Consider the following 12,126-nt stretch of genomic DNA (forward strand, 5'->3'; position numbering starts at 1 on the left):
ACCTCACAAAGTTGTGATTGTGAAATGAGATGACATACGAACAGGGCTTAGAAACATGCCTGGTTCACATGGAATACTATGCAGCCATAAAAAATAATGAGTTCATATCCTTTGCAGGGAAATGGATGAAGCTGGAAGCCATCATTCTCAGCAAACTAACACAGGAACAGAGAACCAAACACCACATGTTCTCACTCATAAGTGGGAGTTGAACGATGAGAACACATGGACACAGGGAGGGGAACATCACACACTGGGGCCTGTCGGGGGTGGGGGGACAAGGGGAGGGAGAGCATTAGGACAAATACCTAATGCATGCGGGGCTTAAAACCTAGATGATGGGTTGATAGGTGCAGCAAACCACCATGGCACATGTATACCTGTGTAACAAAACTGCACGTTCTGCACATGTATCCCAGAACTTAAAGTAAAATTTTAAAAATAAACTGAATAAATCAATAAAAATAAACTGAATAAATCAATAAATAACTTTAAGCTTCCCCCCAGAAAAAGTAGAAAAAAATCAAAATGTTCATCAATTGATGAATAGAGAAAATGTAGTATACCCCCCACCTCCCCCCAAAAAATGCCTGGTTCAGTTAGTACTATCATGCTTGTTATTATCAATCTTTAATGTTACCTACATTTTCAAAGCTATATAAAATGAAGTTGTAAAAAAGCAAAATTATCGTAGCACTTTTTCATCTTCTACATAACTCCCTTATTGATTGCAAATCAGTAAACCCACTCCACCACATTCCTTCTGTGTGCAAAGCACTATGCAGCTGGTGAAGGAGATAAATGAGGTTCCTGCATTAGAGAAGGCAGTAATCTGGAGTCTGGGTCAGACACACCTGACACATGGCTGCTAACAAGCCAGCCCAGCCCCGGATGTGTACACAAGCCAGAGGCATGGAGGACAGAGACCTTCGGCATGTGGTACAAAGGGCATTGGGCCAGGATTCAAGAGACTCGGATTCCAGTGCTGCTTTTCCAGCTCAAGGGGCAAATTACCTCACCACCATGACCCTTAGTTTCTCCATTGGTAAATGAATTTGATTCCCAACGTCCCTCTCTTGCAATTTGAACATTCGAGAGATTTCTTAAGTACAATTTCATGTTGGCACCCTTGGATTTTAAAGGAAGTTCCATTCAAATATCACTTCCTTGAATGAGGTTTTCATGATCTATGTAACTTTTTAAACAGCATTATCTACACATAAAGCATCTTTATGCCTGGAGGAATGTGCCTGTGCAGGTGAATTTGTTTGCCTTTCCTTTCAGGAAAATGAAAACAGTCCTACCTCCTGTGGTTCTTTTTTGCCTTAGCTCCCTGGACAGGATGCTTATAGACAAGTGCACCACCCAGTTACTGTTAATTAATCTGTTCAACTCACACACCCAGAAACAGCTCATTCTTCCACTTTCTGTAGTGAATCCTGTTCTTTGTTAACTTGCATGTATCACTTTGTAACTGTATTTTTACACCTCTCGAGTCAAAACAAGTCAACTTCTTTTTTTTTGAAATTTTATTTGAATTTGAATTTACTTTTAAATTGAAAAAAGTTTTCACTTTAATTTTTTAATGATAAGTAACTTTTTATTACTGCAACAAAACAAGTAGGTTGTAGACAAATTAGAAAATGTAAATTAGCCAAAAAAGCAAGTAAAAATGTCAATAATCCTATCAAAAATAACCATTTATTATATATCCTTCTAGATTATGTACATCCAAATAACTAACATAATTAAGAGAGTGTTATAGTCTAATATACTATTTCCAGCTTGCTTTTTTCACTTAACATGCATAAATTTGTCAATGATCTACATTATGAGTAATGATCTACATTATGAGTTGTAAAGGCTGAGGGGTCTTCTGTTGCTTGGAGTTCTATGTTTTATTCAACTAATCTACTATTGTTGAACACAGATTATTTTCAATTTTTTGGTATTATCCACAATTTTGCAGCGAATTTACTCAATTAGGATCTATTGCTTTTTAATGAAACGGCTGGGTGAAATGGTCTATGTATTTTTAAGATTTTGGATACATATTACTGAAATTATTTTCAGGAATTTTGTAGTGATTGTATGAGTACCTATTTTTCCTTCCCTTTCCCAAGAAGCATGTGCTATTTTCTTTATTTATGATAGCTACATATATAAAGTAGCATATATACATTTATATATGTTTATGTGTTTTATATATGTGTGTTTTATATATGTGTGTGTTTTATATATGTGTTTTATATATATAAAGTATATATGCATACATATATGTACACATAGATACATACATATATATGTGTATATATGTGTACATACTTTTCCAGTCTGAGAGGGGGAAGTGGTATCGCATTGTTTTAACAGGCATTTTTTTGATCACCAAGGCTGAATGATTTTCATGTGTTCATATGTTTCATGTGTTCATTGACCAACTATATTTCATTCATTCAATAAATATTTATCAGCTACTAAGTGTCAACTCTTCGAACATTTTTTCTATGAATTTCTATGGAGAAAGATGTAACTTTTAAATGAGCAATTGCTTCTTAAATCTCTTCATTTTCAACCTATGCCACATCTCTGGGTAACAGATTCTGGAAGCTGACTTGCATAAATTCTTTCTGATCTTCCACGGAATGATATGCTTGAGAACTTGTTATTGACTCTTCCTAGCCTGTTTTTCTCCTGCCTTTTCACTAAATAAGTATAGACATTTGTAGACAAGATCCCAGCTAGGACACCAGCTAGCTGTGCAATCTATGTGAACTAATTCCCTTTACAAGTTGAGCGTTGGTCTTCCATGTCCAGAAACTCAATCTTTTAGTGCCCTAGAGCTGATCCTGAGTGGCTGACTCACAGTGAATAAACTCACAGGAGACCAAGTGTATAAACCCAGAGAGCCAACTTATTTATTTGAGATGAGAATTATAACTGTCAGGCAGACCAGACAATTGCTGGACTCTCCAGTACAATTTGTCCCTCAGGCAAGCTACGGAAGCAGCCCAACATCTCAAAAGGGTGCTTCATGAGTTGGAGATGTAGGATGAGGGGAGTAGGTGATAAGTTTGAAACTTTGCTAGCAGCATGCTCTGACAGTCTGGTGCTCCATTTCCCATGCTCTTCCCTGGACAGTGCCTGGGGAGAGGCAGTTCTGACTCTGCTTTGTGGCCAACTGGCATCCTCTCCTCTTCGTGGAAGGCCCTGTTGTGCCTTAGCTGTGATCACAGTTCCAGGCAGAACACCATCTAGCTTGACTGTCCTGCCAGTCCTGTCTTTTAATGGTGATTTGACCTTGTCTAGCATGCTGACTTAATGTTTAAAATTTTGTTTTGTTTTGTCTTCCCATGTTTAGTGCATGTATGCTGAGGACTTCCTGTGTTTCAGGTATTGTGTTAGTATTGGACATAAGACTTGGGCTTCTGTTGGTGCCCGAGATAACATGTTTGTAAGACGTGATGGTATTGGTTATCATGTGTTTTCAGGGGAAGCAATTCTAAGGAAGTAATTCTAATCCTTCTTCATAGAACTGCCATTTTAGCCACTCGGAAATGATGGGGAAGGTAACTCCAGCAGACCTCTCTGTGGCCTGCATTGCATCCATCTCTGCTTTCAGCCTCAGCTGCAGTGGACGGTTCCATATGACCTCAGCCTCCCTCACATGGGCAGCGTACCCCCGTTAAGCACATATTTGTGTATTGTATTCAAGGACAATGCCCTATGTGGCTAAAGCCTAGAAAGGCGAGAGACTTAATGCACGCAGAGGAACTCTTGGCCCTTGTGGGATGGGAGCCAACATAGAGGTGCTCCAGGCTCCTTTCCTTCAGGTGACCAATGCCAGGAGTCACCTGTCCATTTCTCAGGAGGTTCTTGCACAGGGCACATGTCCTATTGTATAGAAGCAGCCTCAACTAAACATCCTTGTAGTGGCTTCTTTTCCTCTTTTATCTCCATTCCAAGGGTCATGCCCCAAATAAACAACACACACCCATATCCTTGTCTCTGACTGTGCCTTGGAGGGGGTGGCATGGAGGCCAGGAAGAGTGGTCTTCCCAGGGGTACAAGGGGCTGCAAAGGCACCTCATGAAGCCCTGTGGACTTCCTTTAGAGACCACAGTAGGTGATGATGCCACTGTCAGGGAGCATGTGGTCTCTTCAGGAAGACCCAGGATTCCACCTAAATCCTTCTATCAGTGTGTCATTGGGAAGGAGGGTGACATTACCAGAGAACCCTTAGAAAATGCTCCAAATAGCTAGGATTACACAACTGCACTCCAGCCTGGGAGACAGAGCAAGACTCTGTCTCAGAAAAAGAAGAAAAGAGAGAGAGGGAGGGAGGAAAGAAAGAGGGAAGGAAGGAAAGAAGGAAAGAAGGAAGGAAGGAAGGAAGGAAAGAAGGAAGGAAGGAAGGAAGGAAGGAAGGAAGGAAGGAGAGAAAAAGGATGGAAGGAAGGAAGGGAAAGGAAGGGACAGGAAGGGAAGGGAGAAAGAAAAAAAGAGAGAGAAAAAGAAAAAAGAAAAGAAAAGAAAGAAAGAGAAAATGCTCCAAATAACCACTAAGACTTTACTTCTTGGATTCCCTGAATAGAGGAATTTCCTGTCTCAGTTCGTGTTTCTTAGAAGCTAAGCCTGAAACAAGATTCTTGGGTAATTGTGTTATTGAGGGGGTTTTCTCAGGAGACAGGGAGAAAAGAAAGAAGAGTAGGGCAGGGGTAGAAAGCTAAGCAAGGTGTGGTCTCAGCTGGTGACTGGCTCTTGCATGATCCTACTCTGGGGCACAGAGTGTGTAGCAATGTTGATCAGACCTTGAGGCAAAAGGTACCCTTTGTGCCTCCATGTGGGTCAGACGCTGGCCAAAGCCTGCCTCCCTCCCCACAACACTGCCCTAGCAAGGTGGCTCAGATTCTGACCAGTGAACTCTTCCCAAGAGCACAAGGATAGATGCACCATCTCAACCAAGGAGGCTTGGGCAGAGCACAGGCACCTATGTTTCCCTATGTGAGGAGCTCCTAAGGAGCAGAAGACACCACTTTCCCTTCAAGTTGTCACAATGCAGACTTCCGCTCTGGCTGTGAGCTTTGAAGCTTCCCTCGCCTACCGTTCTCTGCTTAATCTTTACGAGCATCTCTCTCTCCATCCAAAACAAAATTCCAACTGAGAGCTCAGGGGAGTGCCAGGGATTCTCTCCACACAAAGATTTGTGGCAGATTTTTTTAATGTTATGACATCTTCCCAGTCATTAGCATGAAAACGCCCATAAATCTCCATCATTCCCTCCAGGGTCGCAAGCTGATAATTAGAAATCTTTTTTATAAGCTGAACACCAGAGCATTTCCTCAAGCATTCCATCGCCTCAGAAGAAAAACCTCTAGTGCTACGTAAGGATCGGTGACAGGAAGTTCAGGAGGTATCCATCCTGCCTAAGCGTTGGCGGCAGATGCCAAGGCAACTCCTTGCACAGTCTTAATTCCACACTCATCAGATCTTCCATCGAAAACACTAGGTCCAATTCTAGTCCTGCTGCTCAACAGAGTAGGGGCCCTTGACAACACACCTAACTTCCTTCAACCTTGGTGAGCTCACTCACAGGGGCAGAATAAAGACTATATTCCAAATGAATATAACGGCACCTTATGACAAGACACTAAATCACTGATGTGCTGGTACACAAGCTGAAGGAGAGGGGAATCTCGGGTGGGAGGACCCCAATTCATAACCTGTGCCAATCTCCATGGTGTAAATATTCCCATTGTGGCAGACTTCAAACTACGTATGGTTAACACCAGCTCAAGAAATTCCTGAATGTTTGAAAATCTGCTCAGTGGAGCCAGTAGCAGGCGGTACAGCACACTACCAGTAAATCCATCAAAGTGGTAGTCACTGGTACCTTCTCAGATAGATAAATCGTTTAGGAAAGGGGACAACTAGGACGGTTGCCGGCCACAGATAATCTCTGCAGTGACTTCCAAAAGAGTCTTGGTATAATACTCATTCCAAACCTTCACACACGTGGATTAAAATATCCCCAAAGCTACACCACTTGCTACAGCCAAGGCCAACCCAAATTCAGCACCTTCTGGTACAAGTATTGTGCTCGAATATCATGCTGAGAATTCAAGTCTTTGAGACTGAGGAATCTGGTACCCCTGGTAGAAGTCTAGAAATCAGAAAGAGAAACTGTTTTGGTGGATTAGGGAGATAATTCTGGATTTAATGAGCATATAGATCATTATGGTGTAAGTATCCAGAGACTGTCAAAACTTTAAACTTCTAAACTGACAGATCTCAATCAATTTAGAAGTTTCGTTTGCCAAGGTTACAGATGCACACCAGGGAGACAGGTTTATGCCTTTCTCTAAAGATGATTTGAGGGTCTCATTCCTTAAAGGAGAAAAGCAGGCTGGAGGGGAAAGAGGGAGAGTATGGTCACATTACTGAATCCTCATGTTGCAAGAGAAAAGGAGTAAGTAGGGGAATAGTGAATTGTGTATTCATCTTGTACTCAGTACATTGGCAGTTTACATAAGATAAGGTGAGCTACCTGTGGAGATATTTAACCTCTTATCTGTAGCTATGTGCTTAGGAACAAAAGCAAAGGCAGCTTCTTGTCTGAGTCAACTTCAGATTAATTGTTTTTTCTTTTAGCATAATGAAATTATGGCCTGAAGTCTTTGTTATGGAGTCAGGGTCTTGCTCTGTTGCCCAGGCTGGAGTGCAGTGGTACAGGCACAGCTCAGTGCAGCCTCAACCTCTCAGGCTCAAGCGATCCTCCTGCCTTAGCCTCCTAAGTAGCTAGACCACAGGCATGTGCCACCACGCCCAGTTAATTTATTTTTTTATTGGTAGAGATGGGGGTCTTGCTGTGTTGCCCAGGCTGGTCTTGAACTCCTGGGCTCAAGCAGTCCTCCCACCTCAGCCTCCCAAAGTATTGGGATTTACAGGCTTGAGCCACCACTCTTGGCCCCAGGTTTTTATTTTCCTGTCACACCTGCACAGCTCACTGCTTATCACCCCACCCTCAGCATTAATTGGGCCCAACCTCCATCAATGGCCACTCACTTGTAGGGTAGAGCTGTCCTCCTGAGATGCTGTGCCCTCTTGGTTTCCATGAACCCCTGTAGAGTTTTCTGCTTGCCAGAGGGTTTATCAAAGTATTTCTTCCAACCCCATCAACTATCCTCCACCACCAATAGTACCGTGGTTCTTTGTGTCTTAGGAAGGGCAGGGCTGGAGACACATGTTTTAGGCCATGCATGCAGAGGTGGCGTGGTGCCGTGGTCAAGAGCACAGGTCTAGATTTCCTGGTCTCAGGTCCCACTGCCATTTTGCATTAACTATAAGTGTTGGCAGCTGCCTGATTTTATTTTTGTGCCTCGTTTTCTTCTTTGTAAAATTAACATGTTGACTACGGTGAGGACTGAAGGAATTGATAAGTAAAATGCTTAGAACTATGCTGAGCACATGGTGATATTAGCTTTTACTATAATTGATAGAGGTCAGTGATAAGAAACAGATGGGCTCTCAAATGATAGTTTTTTGTTTTGTTTTGTTTTGTTTTGTTTTTTGCTTTGTTTTGCTTAAAAGGCTGGGGACAGAGATTTGCTGGATTTTCACATGTTGGGCCAGGAAACACACACACACAAACACATACACATACACACAAATGTCCACACCCTGTGATCTGTACTGACTTATTTCACTGAAATTTATGATTACAAATCTCTGATTGGCATCTGACACTACCAGGTATCTTATTATTTTTCTCTAACATGTTTGTTTTTCCGCGATAAGACAGTCATCCTCAACCCATGTGGCCAGTGGAATCAGCTAGAGAGTTTTTAAAACTACGGATGCCCAGAAGCCACCGAAGACCAATTAAATCACTATAGGAATGCAGGGAAAGGAGGTACCAATTGGAATATTTTGAAAGTTCTGCATTCGGGTGATTCTAATGTGCGGCCAGGACAGAGAAACATTCCCTTAAGAGGATTACTTTGTACCTTCTCTTTCCTCTAATCCCCCTACTGTCCCTTCTCCTTTCAACCCCCAGCTGATGAACTTGTCTCATGCTTCACTGGGGAAATTGAAGCTGTCTGAAGGAAACTTCCCTACCCACCCATGGTCAAAGCCGTTGAAGTACCTCTGTCTGGAGCCACAGCCTCTCCCTTCTCCTCTATAGAGGAAGTATGTTTCCCCAACTCCCACTTCCTCACATGTTATTGGAAAGCTTGTCTTCTTTCCCTCTCCCTCCTTCACCAGTCCCTCTTTCTGCTCAAACTTTGCCTCTTCTCCTCCACAGAATCACCGCCAAAGGTGCTCTGGTTTCTCTTAGCTTGGAGAACAGTAACAAAAGCAAACCCTTTCCCTTGACTACACAAACACTATTCACAATAGCCAGGAGGTAGGAGCAGCCCGAGCGTCCATCAGCAGACAAATGGATAAATAAAGTGTGTCCATCTATACAATTCCTTTTTCAGCCTGAAAAAGGAAGGACAATGACCCATGATCCAACATGGACAGGCCTTGAGGACATTATGCTGAGTGAAATAAGTCAGTCACAAAAGGACAAACATTGAACGATTCCACTTATGTGATGTATCTAGAGTAAGCAAGTTCGTGGAGAGAGAAAATAAAACAGAGGTTACCAGGTGCTGCAGTGAGGAGGGAGGAATGAAGAGTTGTTTATCAGGGACAGAGTTTCAGCTGGGGAAGGTGAAAAAGTTCTGGAGATGGAGGGTGATCATGGCAAGGACAGCAGTGAACGTACTTAACGCCACTGAACTGTACATAAAAAATGGTTAATGTGGTAAATTTTATGTTATATATATTTTTTCAAGATGAAAAACAGTAATAACAGCTGTAAATACCTGCCCCCTACCAAACTCCCATATGTTTCTCAGCCCATAACCAGTCTGGTTTCTGCTTCCCCCACGCCAACAAGCCTTCTCCAACCGAGGTCACCTTGACATGCATGTATACAAATCCAGTAAATACCTTCTTTCTTTCCTTCATTTAACTTAGATGAAGCATTCAACTGTCCTCCTGAGGTGCTGTGCCCTCTTGGTTTCCATGACATCGTGCTTTCTCATTTTTAACTCCTAACTGCTCTCCTCTGTCACTGAACCCAAGCTTTAGGTTTTAGGTTGAAGGGGCTCCTTTGTTCTCTCCTAGACCTTTTCTCTCTCCTCTCTGTGTACACACTGTTCTTTTATCTAGGGTAATTCATCTAGTCTCATAGTTTTAAGTACAATCTCCATGTGGACGATTCTCAAAATTACATCTCAAGCCTCGACTTTTTCTCTGAACTCCAGACTCGTAAATTCTACTGCCTACTTGACCATGTTCCACAAGCATCTCACGTTTAATGTGTTCAAAATGGAATTTCTGACTTTACATTCCCCACCCCTCTCACCACCACCAACTGTGCACCCAACAAATTTTTGCCCATCTCAGCAAAGGATGAATTGTTCGAATCTCGATAGCAACCCTAATTTCCTTACACCCCATATATAATGCATTAATAAATCCTAACAGTCCTACCTTGAAAATATGTCTTAGATCCATCCACTTTTCTGCACACCCACTCTCTACTTAGTCTAAGTCACCAACTTTCCTGACTGTTAGAGGAGCCTCCTTACTGGTCTGGGGTCTTGAATGATTCCTCTTCTTCAATGCTATCTCAAGCCTCTCTCCTTCTTGCTCTCAGCTGTGATGGTTCGGCCACACCGATCATTTCAGTGTTGCAACTATGCTTATGCTTAGCTTAGGTCATCTCTTTCCTGCATCAGGGCCTTTGCACATACAGTATGCACAGGAGCAGACACATCCCATGCATACATTTCCCTCTCTTGCTCCTCTAACCCCATATCCATTTGCATGGCTGGCCCCTTCTCATCCTTCAGACCTCTGCATAAATATCACTTCCTCAGAGAAACCCACCTCAATTACCCTAATAGGCACCACCTCCTATTTTTATCTGTTCCTTATGTCTAATTCTCGTCTTTTTAGCCTTATCACTATAAGCAGTTCTTTCTGTGTGTTTAACTTATTATTGCCTATCTCTTCCAATACATTCTTAACGCCATGAGTACAAGAATTCTGTCTGTTTGGTTCCCCACTGTATTTGTAGAAACCCCTGAGAGAGTTTTCACCTGGGACAATGGACACTCAGTAAATACTTGCTTGACAGAATGGGGAACATTGTCATCATGGAACATGGTGCTTTGGATTTAAAGCTTGGGTTCAAATTCAGATAGACTTTTCTGGTCATGTTCTAGAAATTTATAACTCGGAATGTTCCCTCATTTTTATTTGCTAACAAAAATTTCTTTATTAAGATAACTGATCTCAAACACTATTAACCAGTGGATTATACTGTTCCTTAAAGCACGTTTTTGAAGGCAATAAATATATATTTTGTACTTAAAGCAAGATTGTAGTAAAATTTAGTAGGTATTTGGTATCTTTTTCATAAATTCTCAATATCAGTTTATCCTTATTCTAAGTTTGGTCAAAATCCTCTTAAGACTTGAGGCTTCAGGTCAACCTGACTTCAAAAATACTTTCAGCTCATCTCAGGGTTGCTGGCTATATAACATTTTAGAAACTCTTCCTTGTGATGGCCACCTATCAAATAGTAGTGATGAAGAAACTGAAGACAGGCGCAGTGGTTCACTCCTGTAATCTCAGCACTTTGGGAAGCCAAGTTGGGAGGATTGCTTGAGACCAGGAGTTCGAGACCAGCCTGGGCAACATAGTGAGACCCTATCTCTACAAAAAACAAAAATTAGCCAGGCAGAATGGCACGCACCTGTAGTCCCAGCTACCCAGGAGGCTGAGATGAGAGGATTTCTTGAACCCAGGAGTTCAAAGCTGCAGTGAGCTAGGATCACACCACTGCATTCCAGCTTGGGTGACAGAGCAAGACCCTGTCTCTTAAAAACAAGATAAACTAGCTAGAGTATATCTCTTATCTCTCAGCTTCTTTTCTCTCTTTGAAGAAACAGGAGTAGTGAATGGGGAAAATTCTACTTAGAGATATATGCAGTTTTTACATTAAGTGTTTTTCTATTTTTAAATTATTATTATTATTTAGTGACAGGGTCGCTTTGTCACCCAGGCTGGAGTGCAGTTGCATGGCCTTGGCTCACTACAGCCTCAACCTCCTGGGCTTCAGTGATCCTTCAGCCTCAGCCTCCTGAGTAGCTGGGACTACAGACATGCATCAGAATGCCGGGGTATTTGGTTTCTAAATTTTGTATAGAGAAGTTGTAGTTTGGAATATCAGGGGGATTTGGACACCAAAGAGACAGGCTGTTTCTGACTAATTAGGATAGTTTTAAGGGTGTGTGTTGGGGATGCCTGCTGTGAAAATGGTGTGCTTTGATAGTTATTTAAAATGTGCCTATGTTTTATCTCCTTTATTCTCCATGTAGCTATTTACTGGAAAGTAAAGTAAATATCAGTTAAAGGTTCTCTATGTTGCCCAGGCTGGCCTTGAAGTCCTGGCCTCAAGTGATCCTCTCGCCTCCGTGTGAGCCACTGTGTTTGTCCAACACTGTTTTAAGAAACCCAAACCCATCAGGATCTATTTCAGTAGACAGTATATTTCATATTCTTTGTTCCTTATCACACGGAAGCATTTTCAACAAGAAATATTTTATAGTGACTTGCATGCAATAATACTTTACACGTAGGCTTCCAGAAGTTTCTTTGCCTTCCCAAGTTTCCAGACATGCCTTGAGGCTTCCTCTAGAGTCACTATCTCCAGAGCCGCTTTTCCAAAACAGCTTGTACAATTGCTTAAGCAGACGTTTTTGAAGATTTTTCTTCTTTTGCCAACGTTTATGCCTGGTTTCTTAGCAGATGTTAGTCTTGTTTCATCCAGGATACTGGATGCTGAGCTCTCTTTGAGCCTCTAAAAAAATCCCATGGTAAGTTTTTAGGAACCACCAACTAAGCCTCTTGATTAACAAGCAAGGACTATGTGTAAAGGCACATTCTAGGGCTGAGCAGAGAAGTTGGAGAGATCTCCTGCTCGAAAGAAAGAAAAGGCAGAAAACCACCCCGTTGGCTCCGGCTGGATTTGCTGCTGTAGTTTCACTGTTGTCGTTTCTAGCAATT

General features: G+C 42.1%; 1 protein-coding gene across 1 annotated transcript in view; it reads left to right on the forward strand.

Moving 5' to 3' along the window:
• Positions 1-12,126, forward strand: part of SHISA6 (shisa family member 6) — a 325,290-nt gene that overhangs the window by 272,500 nt on the left and 40,664 nt on the right.

Source organism: Papio anubis, chromosome 17, assembly GCF_008728515.1.
Source record: "Papio anubis isolate 15944 chromosome 17, Panubis1.0, whole genome shotgun sequence".
Taxonomy (NCBI): Eukaryota; Metazoa; Chordata; class Mammalia; order Primates; family Cercopithecidae; genus Papio; species Papio anubis.